This window comes from Rutilus rutilus (assembly GCF_951802725.1).
Source record: "Rutilus rutilus genome assembly, chromosome: 2".
Classification (NCBI taxonomy): Eukaryota; Metazoa; Chordata; class Actinopteri; order Cypriniformes; family Leuciscidae; genus Rutilus; species Rutilus rutilus.
The window spans coordinates 39,227,349-39,238,072 of NC_140210.1; positions in this window are offsets into that span (position 1 = coordinate 39,227,349).

Genomic DNA, 10,724 nt, shown 5'->3' on the forward strand with positions numbered 1-10,724 from the left:
CAACTACTAGCTGGCCTCCGTTACACTTGCTTATAGATGAGGTTGACAGAAGTTAGCCACTTTCGTTCCAACAGAGGATGAAATGTGTCATTATCTATGAGTGTTAAAGTGACGTATTATCCCAAGTGGATGCGTGGAAGAGACGTGAGACTGAAAGCACTGAACAGCCCTCGCACTACTCATACGCTGAGGGAGAGATAAGAAAATAGAGCTGCACGATTCATCTTTAAAAGACTGTGATCTCGATTCAAACACCCAGGCGATCTTTCAATTCGTCTGTCTATTAAACTTTGACAAAATCATATCGCAACATTCATAGCTGTGTTGGCGCTGCCGCTGGCCCGGAGAGAGTTGTCATGAAACAGCTTCACAAACAGTCTTTTCAACCTCATAGTATCACTATTTATGTATAGAAGTACTTGGATAAAAGTTTAAAGTTCAAATATAAATACTGATGTCTACGATAGCGATCAAAATCAGCTTTTGATAGAAACTTGGAGCTTAAAATAACGCATTTATCGATTACATTGTTTCGCCACTAGGTGGCGACAAGTGACTGTTAAAAAATGTATTTGTTATTGAATCATTTATTCAAGAGAATGTAGTATTGTATGATGCTTCTGAAATAAAAGTCAGAAAAATGTGATGATTTGTTTTTGTAAATATGACTCATCTTATACATAATGCACAGTCTGTATAAGTGTATGATTTAACTTTTCCTGATGGTCTAGTGTTAATTTTTTTTTATTTAAATAAAATTTGAAATGAAATAAATCGCAATACATATCGTATCGGCACCCAAGTATCGTGATAGTATCGAATCGGGAGACAGGTGTATCGTCCCAGCCCTAATATCTACCATCACTTTGGAAGTTTAATATTCGCATTTAGCACCTGCAGGCAGGGGGCGCCGCTAGAAATTTTTAGACCTATGAAAGACTATGAGGTTGGGCCCCCTACTGCACCCATTCCATTAAAAATATCCATCTCTGGGGGCCCCAAAAGTGTGTGGGCCCTTAGATTCGTCCTAACCTAACCTTTAGTGGCGCCCCTGAATCACAGTAGCATTATGCTGTCAAAATCATGTTTTTGTGTTGGCCATTCAAAAGTAGAGGTCTGTTCTGAAAACATAAGTTGTTTTGCAAGAATATACATTTCAACATTGCATTATATCAAAGTAGACATTTTACTCATACCCATATTATTAAGGATTCTTGAAAGCATTAAGTTGATGCTAGTTAAAGGGATGATTTGGAGTAAAATCAACCTAGGGTCCTTTACACCATGACCTCGAGCCAAACACCCCCCCAGAAGCCTTTTTTCCCTTGGTCGAACATTATTAAAGTTACAGCTTATTTAGAGATATCAGCCGGATGGCTTAGTGCAGGCGCTAATGGATCCAAGGTTGTATCTCGTAAATTACCCCACTAATAATGCCCAGAATGGTACCAAACTTCTACAGTAGTACAAATAGGTTCTGTACTCATAAAACGAGGCATTGGAAAGTTTGTAAGTACATCAGGAGTTTATTTAAATAACACTTGCCTGACGGCTCATGCTAATGCTAACCCGCACGTCGAGGTCACTTCAGTGGTTTGGGAAAAGCACGTAAAAGTCCTGGCAGAAAGCGATGCATAAGGATGTAGTGTAACGACGCCCAGTTCCAGGAATGCACTAATATTTTGTTGGTAGTACCAGTTTGCAACAATTATTAGTTAACACTAAGTTGTCAATTCTTCGGAAAAAATAATAATTCGTCATTACACTACATCCTTATGCATCGCTTTCTGCCAGGAATCCAAATAAAGATGGCAGCATGAAGGCCATGTGCTTCAGAGATGGCATCCGTTAGTTGAAGATATGCCTTTGAGATAAATGGGAATACTAATGGATGACTGTGTCCATGTAATATTAGCTGTATACACAACTGGGGAAAATGTTAAAGAACATGTTAAAGAACCCAATAACCCAAGTGCATGTTGTGCATGTACACAATGATTCACCAAATCAATACAAGCACATACTTGAACACGCACGTACAACAATACACAAAGAGCATATATATATATATATATATATATATATATATATATATATATATATATATATGCTCTTTGTGTATTGTACTTGTGTGTTCAAGTATGTGCTTGTATTGATTTGGTGAATCATTGTGTATTCTTTGGGTTATTCTGGTTGCTTGTTTGTAGTTTGATATGTGTGACTCTTTGCTTTGTACTGTTGGTTTCGAACACTTGCACTTGGGTTCTTTAACATTTTCTCTGCCTGAGCTTTTGTTACAGAAGGCAACACAATCATGCTGCCTACCTTTTGAACCGTCTTTGTGTTGGAATATGCTGCCTACCTTTTGAACCGAGCCTTTGATGCCTTAAAAGTCTGCCTACATAGATAGCTCACTAGATTTTGAAAAAAGAGCCATTGTTGACAGGTTGCTCAGTTCTGTTTGGCAGATTACTGACTGATGAGTCATTTGAACAGTATGAAATGTCAAGTGCAATATGAGAGTTTCAGGTTTTAATATGCATTGTACGACTGAAAGATCAGACCAAACTAATCATGCTTTTATTATAGGGGGATTATTAATGACTGATGTAACGCAAGCAGATTGATGAGTGAGAGAATTGGGCATTCTACGATTTCCTTCCCTGTTGTTTTTGGATCGAATTGGCTTAAAAAGCATGAGTCTAAATAGCTGTCTTCAAATGTATTTTAATATTTTGATGTATTAGCACTTTTACCAAGGAAAGATTGGAAATTTCTACTCCGTTGAAGCTGGAATCGCTTTTGAAGTGTTGAAACCTTTTAAAGAGACTAGATGTGCCATAAAACAGTTACTGTTATTGCCAAGTCTATATCAAATGTTATATTTTGTTAAAGCGCAGTGGCTGCCATCTAAAGTAGGCTATATGGCCGTCATTTATCAGTGGCTGATGATTGCAGCATTCATCTCTTTGTGCTTCATTATGACTGTTTTGCCTAGATCTGTTTTGGGTCTTGTGATGTGTAGGATAGCCAGGAGAGAAAGGAACCGTAAAGCCGCTTTGAAGCCCAGGGAAATAAAACTGAGACTCATTATTTATCAGCACACAACTGGGGCCAGTGGAACTCACTTCATGCTCTTCCATGCAGCGTCGCCATAGAGCAATGTCATGTTAAGACAAGGACGGTCCCCCCGGAGTAGCCTGAGGTTAAGTGGCTTGATCAAGGCCGGGCTTGCTGAAGAATCGGCCTTTGCTGACTTTCTAGCCTTTCTAGAGTTGTTTTAGTGGTTATAATGATATGCAGAAATATCTAAATACAGAATTACTTTGGACAGTCTCTCAAGCAATGAAAGTACAGAACCCCTAAAGGGACATGGTGTATATGTCTGGTTTTGCATTCTCTCGCAAAACCGTTGTGTTTGCTTGCAAAAGTTTTGAGAGAGAACACAAAGATTTTTCGGTGGAATGCAAAAGCATTGGCAATGTTTCCTCCCACCTCATATTTGTTTCCATCACCGTGTCCCTTAGGGCTCTGTGGTAAAAGCTATTTGTGACATTTAAGTCTGAGTTTGTGTCCTAAATACTTGTGTCAAGACAGGACATATGGCGCTTTTCCATTACCAGTACCAGCTCAACTCGACTCGGCTCGGCTCAGCTCGCTTTTCGCTCCGTTTTCCATTGCAAATAGTACCTCCACAATAGTACCGGGTCGTCATGGCGCTTTTCCACTACACAGTACCAGCTCGCCTCGGCTCGGCTCGGCTCGACTCGACTCGGCTCTGTTTGGTTTTCCACTGTGTAAAAGTTGTACCTGTACCTGCTTCCAGGTACTTTATTTCGTACCACCTCCGGCGAGGTTCTAAGCGGGCTGAGGCGATACTAAAATTTTACGTGAAAACACGGCAGACTGCTGATTGGTCAGAGAGAATCGTCACTATTCACTGCGTCATCATTGCACGCGCCAGACGCAGTATCCTGAATAAAAAATAGCAAAAAAAAAAAAAACATCCAAAAACAGCATACACTCGATTTCCTCCTTTGCCCTGTGTGTGTGTGGGTAGTGGGTGTGTCTCGCGCGTCTCGCGTAAAAGATTAAGTCACGGCGGTTTCCTGCGGCGTCGCTATGACGTCCAGGTACTATTGTGGAGGTACTATCTGCAATGGAAAACGGAGCGAAAAGCGAGCCGAGCCGAGCTGAGTCGAGGCGAGTCGAGTCGAGTCGAGTCGAGCTGGTACTGGTAATGGAAAAGCGCCGGCTCGACGCCGCAGGAAACTGCCGTGACTTAATCTTTTACGCGCAACGTGCGAGACACACCCGCTACCCACACACACAGGACAATGGAGGAAATCGAGTGTATGCTGTTTTGGGATGTTTTTGTTTTTGTTTTTCCTGTTTTTTATTCAGGATACTCCGTCTGGCGCGTGCAATGATGACGCAGTGAATAGTGACGTTTCTCTCTGACCAATCAGCAGTCTGCCGTGTTTTCACGTCACATTTTAGTATCGCCTCAGCTCGCTTAGAACGAGGTGGTACGAAAAAAAGTACCTGGAAGCAGGTACAGGTACAACTTTTACACAGTGGAAAACCAAACAGCCGAGTCGAGCCGAGCCGAGCCGAGCCGAGGCGAGCTGGTACTGTGTAGTGGAAAAGCGCCTTAAGTCAGTGACTTGATTTAGTTGTCATATTGTGTATAAAATAATTCAAACAATATATATATATGAATCATATTATGAAAAATATACACATTGTTAACTGTTATTATTTATAGTATTAAATTGTTGTAATATTTATAGCATTAATATATGATAATGAAAATGTCGCACATTGTGACTATAAATAATAAAAATAAATATTACATAATATTTACAATGTTTGATACATATTAGGGGTTGAATGACTTTAAAGGAACCGTATGTAAGAAATTTATTTCAATGAATCATAAAATGGCCCTGATATGTCACTAGACATTAAGAAATCATGTTCATTTCAAATACTTATATCACTGACAGCAGTAGTCCGGCCAGGATATTGTCATTTAAAAAGTGAAGTTGCAGCCCTCAACTGATGTTGATGTTGTCATGTTGTGTTTTGGCCTGAAGCGCCACCCTCCACCTATCTACCAATCACGAAGTCAGTAGTGTTTCAGCATCCGGGTTGCCAGCTCTGCTCTAGTTACCACAGCTGCAGCTACAAACGTGTCGGATAAAAAATGTCTAACGTTACGAAACCTAAAAGACCTCGTTATGAATCCGAAATACGTCATGACAAAGTCCGAAATAAAACAAGGATTTGTATAGGAGATGCCTTTGAAAGATGGAGACGGCTATGTTGCGATACATAATTACTTCGCAAAACATCTCTCATGAAGCATAAACATAATTAACAGAAAAAAAAAAAACGTACTGTGTAGGACTCGTCACTTGCCATTGGAAGCTCCTTGTAGCAGCCTACGTTCCTGCTGGATCCTGCAGCCTAACTGGCAACCTCGAGTCAGGGGGGAGGGGGAGGGGATACACCGCTCTACAGTAATTTGAAAGTGATTGCAGTACCAGTTTTGGCCACAATCTTACATACGGCTCCTTTAAGTCGGCATTTATGTGATTAAAGTCGCTGATGACGTCATTGATGAACAAATAAGCCTGAACCTTGAGCTGACACTCGAACTCGGGTTGATTTGTGCACAGCGCTCCTACATAACAGCTTTTTTTTTTTTTTTTTTTGGTTCGTTCTATTTTTCAAAGATTTCTGCTCGTTCTAAATCAGATACAGATAAAGTAGCACAGTAAAGATTACATTTATAGCACGAATGCCTTAGTGCAAATTAATTCTACCTGGCAGCATCTCTCTACTAATAGTGAAGCTGTAGGTTTTAGTTACTAAGAAATATATGCTAGAACTTTTCAGTTTCTAAGCTATTTTATTGATAAATCACAGAACAGAGTTGACAATAAATGTCTTCACTCCTTATATGTGTGTGCGTGCGTAAATACAGCAGCAGTTTAGAGAGGCGATTAACTTGCCTGTACAATAAGCTGTTTAAAACATTAATTCACACGATCAATATTGAGCATCCAGATGGTCAATCACACACATCTTGTGGAGCGCTCTCGGAGTATGCATTATTTGTCATATTAACTGTTGTGTGTTAATATGTAAAAATGGCACTCCTGAGAATAATATTGTTCTTTCACGCCGTCTTTCTCTCTCCTTCCTTTACAACAAAAACGTTCTAATCTATAACAGTTTACAGTATAGTTTTAGAAATATAATAAAGCATTTGACACAATAATATTGACAGATTAGAGGTGGACAGGACACGTTTTAATGGATGTTTTATCTCTTTAACACCATTTTTAGTTTGTTTGTATCTCTGTGAATAATGATTCTCTTCTCTCCAGGGAGTTGAATTATTTTTGTGGTTGTCTCTATCTTTTGTTCATTTTCCATTATAATATCTCAGGGGCCAGCCATTGTTTTGAATTCATTTAACCCACCATTGCTTTGATCTTTCAATCTATGGCTCCAATATGTTCCAGTAAAATCTTGTCCTTGCCTCATCCAAATCAAATTACTAAATCCCAAAGAGGACTATATACGAAGATAGAAAGGTAGTCAGTAAGCACTGACAACAAGTTATTACAAAAAGTTCAAAAGCGAGATTTACAGTGCAGAAGATGGCTATTCAGACATCTTCTGGAAGGATGTACTGTAGAGGACTGAAGAGGTGAATGAAGGCCGGATACAGCACTGTATGATGGATCATTGCATGCTTGATTGAGTCTTTAGTCTAGGCTTTAGAGGGTGTGTCGAGTGCTTAGCGCTGACAGGAACGCTTCTCTGAACATTTGGACCCATGTACAAGAAGGCTATGGCTCCTGCTATGTGTTTTGGTATTGTAGGCATTAGAGCTGCACAATTCTGGATAAATTTAGAATCAAATGGAGATCACGATTTTCCCACAATTCTGAACAGACAACTAAACCAAAATAATGTAATTTACTGTAATGCAATTTACGGTTGAATGAATGATTCATTGACTCATACCAGGGCCGGCCCGCGGCATAGGCGGTATAGGCAAATGCTAAGGGCGCCACTCATCCATAGGGGCGCCAGAATGAGTGAACGAGTGAATTTTTTATTTATTTTTTACATTTTATTTTTTATAATAGGCTACTATTTTAAAACCATTAATTCGAAATACTACCAAATAAAGCAAAAAAAAAAAAAAAAATCCGGCTCTTCAATCTTCCCCCGCCCATCGAGTGCTTGAAGTGCGTCAGAAACAGAGCGCGCGCGCGATCAGTTGTTGGTAATTTGTTGTGTAGCGTGCCCGACGCCGCATCCAATGTAGACAGCACTGCTAAACACACAGCTCGTAGAAACGGGCCTGGCAGCTCGCGCCAGTTCTAGACACGGTGAAAGTTTCCTGATTGTGACGGAAGGCCGAATTTACATGACACATTATAAATGATCATAGTCTGCGATAGATACAGTGCCAAAAAGAAGAGAAGAGGATAAAGACAGAGGTAAAGAGATGTAGTGAATGAACAATTTATTGCATAGGAGTAAGATACTATAATTTCATGGCAGTTATTTTTACCTTAAACTTAATGTTAGCAGCTGTTCTGAGTTCTGAGTCCCCAGACTGTGATTTTGTACAATCATGTCAGTTTTAAGACGCATTTTTTATTATCACTTTTTTTATTAATGTTTTACTCTACAGTTGTGCAGTTTTTTGGGGGATACAGTACAGGCCAAAAGTTTGGAAACATTACTATTTTTAATGTTTTTGAAAGAAGTTTTTTTTTTTATATATATATTGTGATATATTATTACAACTTAAAATAATTTGTTTTCAATTTATTATACTTTAAATTATCATTTATTTCTGTGATGCAAAGCTGAATTTTCAGCATCATTACTCCATTCTTCAGTGTCACATGTGACATCCGGTCTATCACATGATCCTTTAGAAATCATTCTAATATGATGATTTATTATGAGTGTTGATGCATGGGGCGCCAGGTAAAATCTTGCCTAGGGCAGCAAATTGGTCAGGGCCGGCCCTGCTCATACTTGTTTCATTACTGGATGAATCAGATTTTTTGAATGAATCGTTAAATGACAAATAAAAAATTTGATTGCTGCAGTAGACGTCACTGTTTATATCTGAACAATAAACTTTTATCTTAGCACTTCTGTAATAATTGTAATATTTGTAACAGAAAAATGATACTGTGTGGTTGAAAAGACTCTTTGTGAACCTCTTTCATACCTATCAATTTTTCCGAATAATTCGAATTTAATGTTTTGCCACGATTTTATTATTTTTAAATCGAGAAATCGATATTTTGAATAAAAATGTTAGCAAACGTTATTTACAATTCATCAATGATAACAGTTAAGAAAATTATCACATGCGTCTACACTGCCGGAATTCTAATCTTTATTTTAAAATTATTTATTTACTTATTTATTTTTATGATTAGTTTTTCATTAAACTCACAAATTCCATGACGAACCCCAGTCTGGGAAACCTTGACGTAATTATTGAAGTAAATATTTAATGCACTTCATCCCAGCTGGCATTCGACTGACCTTAAACGTTTAAATGTGGTTGAAATAATGTCAGTTTATGGAAAAACATTAATTCAACGTCAAAACAATGTTGAACACCAAATGGTTGAAATGGTGTTGTTAACTCACTGTGGATTCAACATAGAAATATAAATAAAATTTGAGTTGTACGTCAAATCAACATTTTTTTTACAACCATGACTTTTAAACATTTTGTTGAAATATATCAGTAGAAAAATAACGTTGTTCCAACATCCAAACAATGCTGATCAATTAACTGTTGAAAAAGTGTTGATGCATGAATAATGATACAACGTTGAAAGATCAACTCTGAATTAAACGTTTGTTAAGTAACATTAATTCAACGTCAAAACAACGTTGAACACTAAATGGTTGAAGTGGTGTTGTTAACTCACTACGGATTCAACATAGAAATAAAAATATTTTTTTTAGTTGTACGTCAAATCAACATTATTTTTTTACAACCATGACTTTTAAACATTTTGTTGAAATATATCAGTAGAAAAATAACGTTCCAACATCCAAACAATGCTGATCAATTAACTGTTGAAAAAGTGTTGATACATGAATAATGATACAACGTTGAAAGATCAACTCTGAATTAAACGTTTGTTGAGTCGTGATTAAAGCGCTTTCTAACGTTACATCTTTTTTAATTTTAAATTTTTTTTTTTATATTGCATAACACATTTGTTACAATTTGCCGAAAAAAGAAATTGATCTTGTAATACATCATTTAGATACAATTCATGTTTTCATAAGGAATAAAAAATAAAAATAAATACACATCAGCCAATAGAGATTTGAGACGCTTTCTACATCTCCTGGCATACTTTGAGAGCAACTCCAGTCTGATTGATCATTTTGGAATATCGTTCAACACAAGAGCTTGATTGGAGGACGGCGGTTGTCCATCACACAACTGTGATTCTATTGGCTCTGACGGTTCCAGACAACACCCGATTGCGCATGCGCGAAGTGGGTCTGTGTCGTCATCATCAGGAAGATTCTGACCTGGACCGGTTCGGAATGAATTTGGTGGTAACATCTCAAACGGTAAGAAAAGTTTTTGAAGTCACATTTTACAACTAGAAAATCCCTAAATAAATGTTGTGTGTGCCTGACTCTGTCACATATATTAATACGTATTGTGTTAATTAATATTGTGTGTATGGGCAGAGACTAGTTTTACCGCGAACCGCCGTTGTGTGCTAGCTAACCGCCAACCGCCGTTCTCTCTGTGTGTGTGTGTGTGCGCGCGCACGCATGCGCAGACTAGTTTAACCGCGAACCGCCGTTGTGTGTGAGGGAGTGTGTGTGCTAGTGTTAGGGATGTCTCTGATGGTCGAACGCGGCACATTGACACACTTTCCATCCACAAACTTTAAAAAATAAGGTTGAGATTTCACATTCTTCTTCCTTCTCTTTTCCAGAGATTTGGAAGAACACGACTTGAAATTCTCCTTCAATGGGTGTTGTCCCCATACCTAACCCAACCATATATTTGAATCTGAAAGTAATTTAACCCTTAAAACAAAAATCATTTACATTTTTGTAAAATTTAAATACAAGTTGATGTGGAAGATATTATTTAAAAAATGATGAGCACAGCCCTCATTTGATTGAATGTTTTTATGACTTATTTTAAAATTAAATGATTTTCTTTATAAAAAATTTAGGCTTAAAAATATTTAGTTTTTATATTTTACACTCCCAGATGTATCACAAAAAATGGAGATGACAAAATGCAAAATTGAATGAGAATTGAATGTGAAATCTCAACCTTATTTTTAAAGTTTGTGGATGGAAAGTGTGTCAATGTGCTGCGTTTGATCAACTAGAACAAAATTAAAAATTGCTCCACTGGCAAATTTTTCTATTTATTTTGTGAAAATTTGCATGAAACAAGTGAAAATTGTCTAAATACAAGTTACTTTTTAATGTATGAGATTATTTTGAATAGAAAATAGACATTTGACTAGAAATATCATAAATATTCTTGGTAAAATTGAGTTTTTGCAGTGCATTTTTATTGGGCAAATGAAAAAACTTGGATCTTGTGGTGTAGAGCATACTCAATACATTATAAAAATAATAATCAATCGCTTCTTTTTTTGGCTAGAATT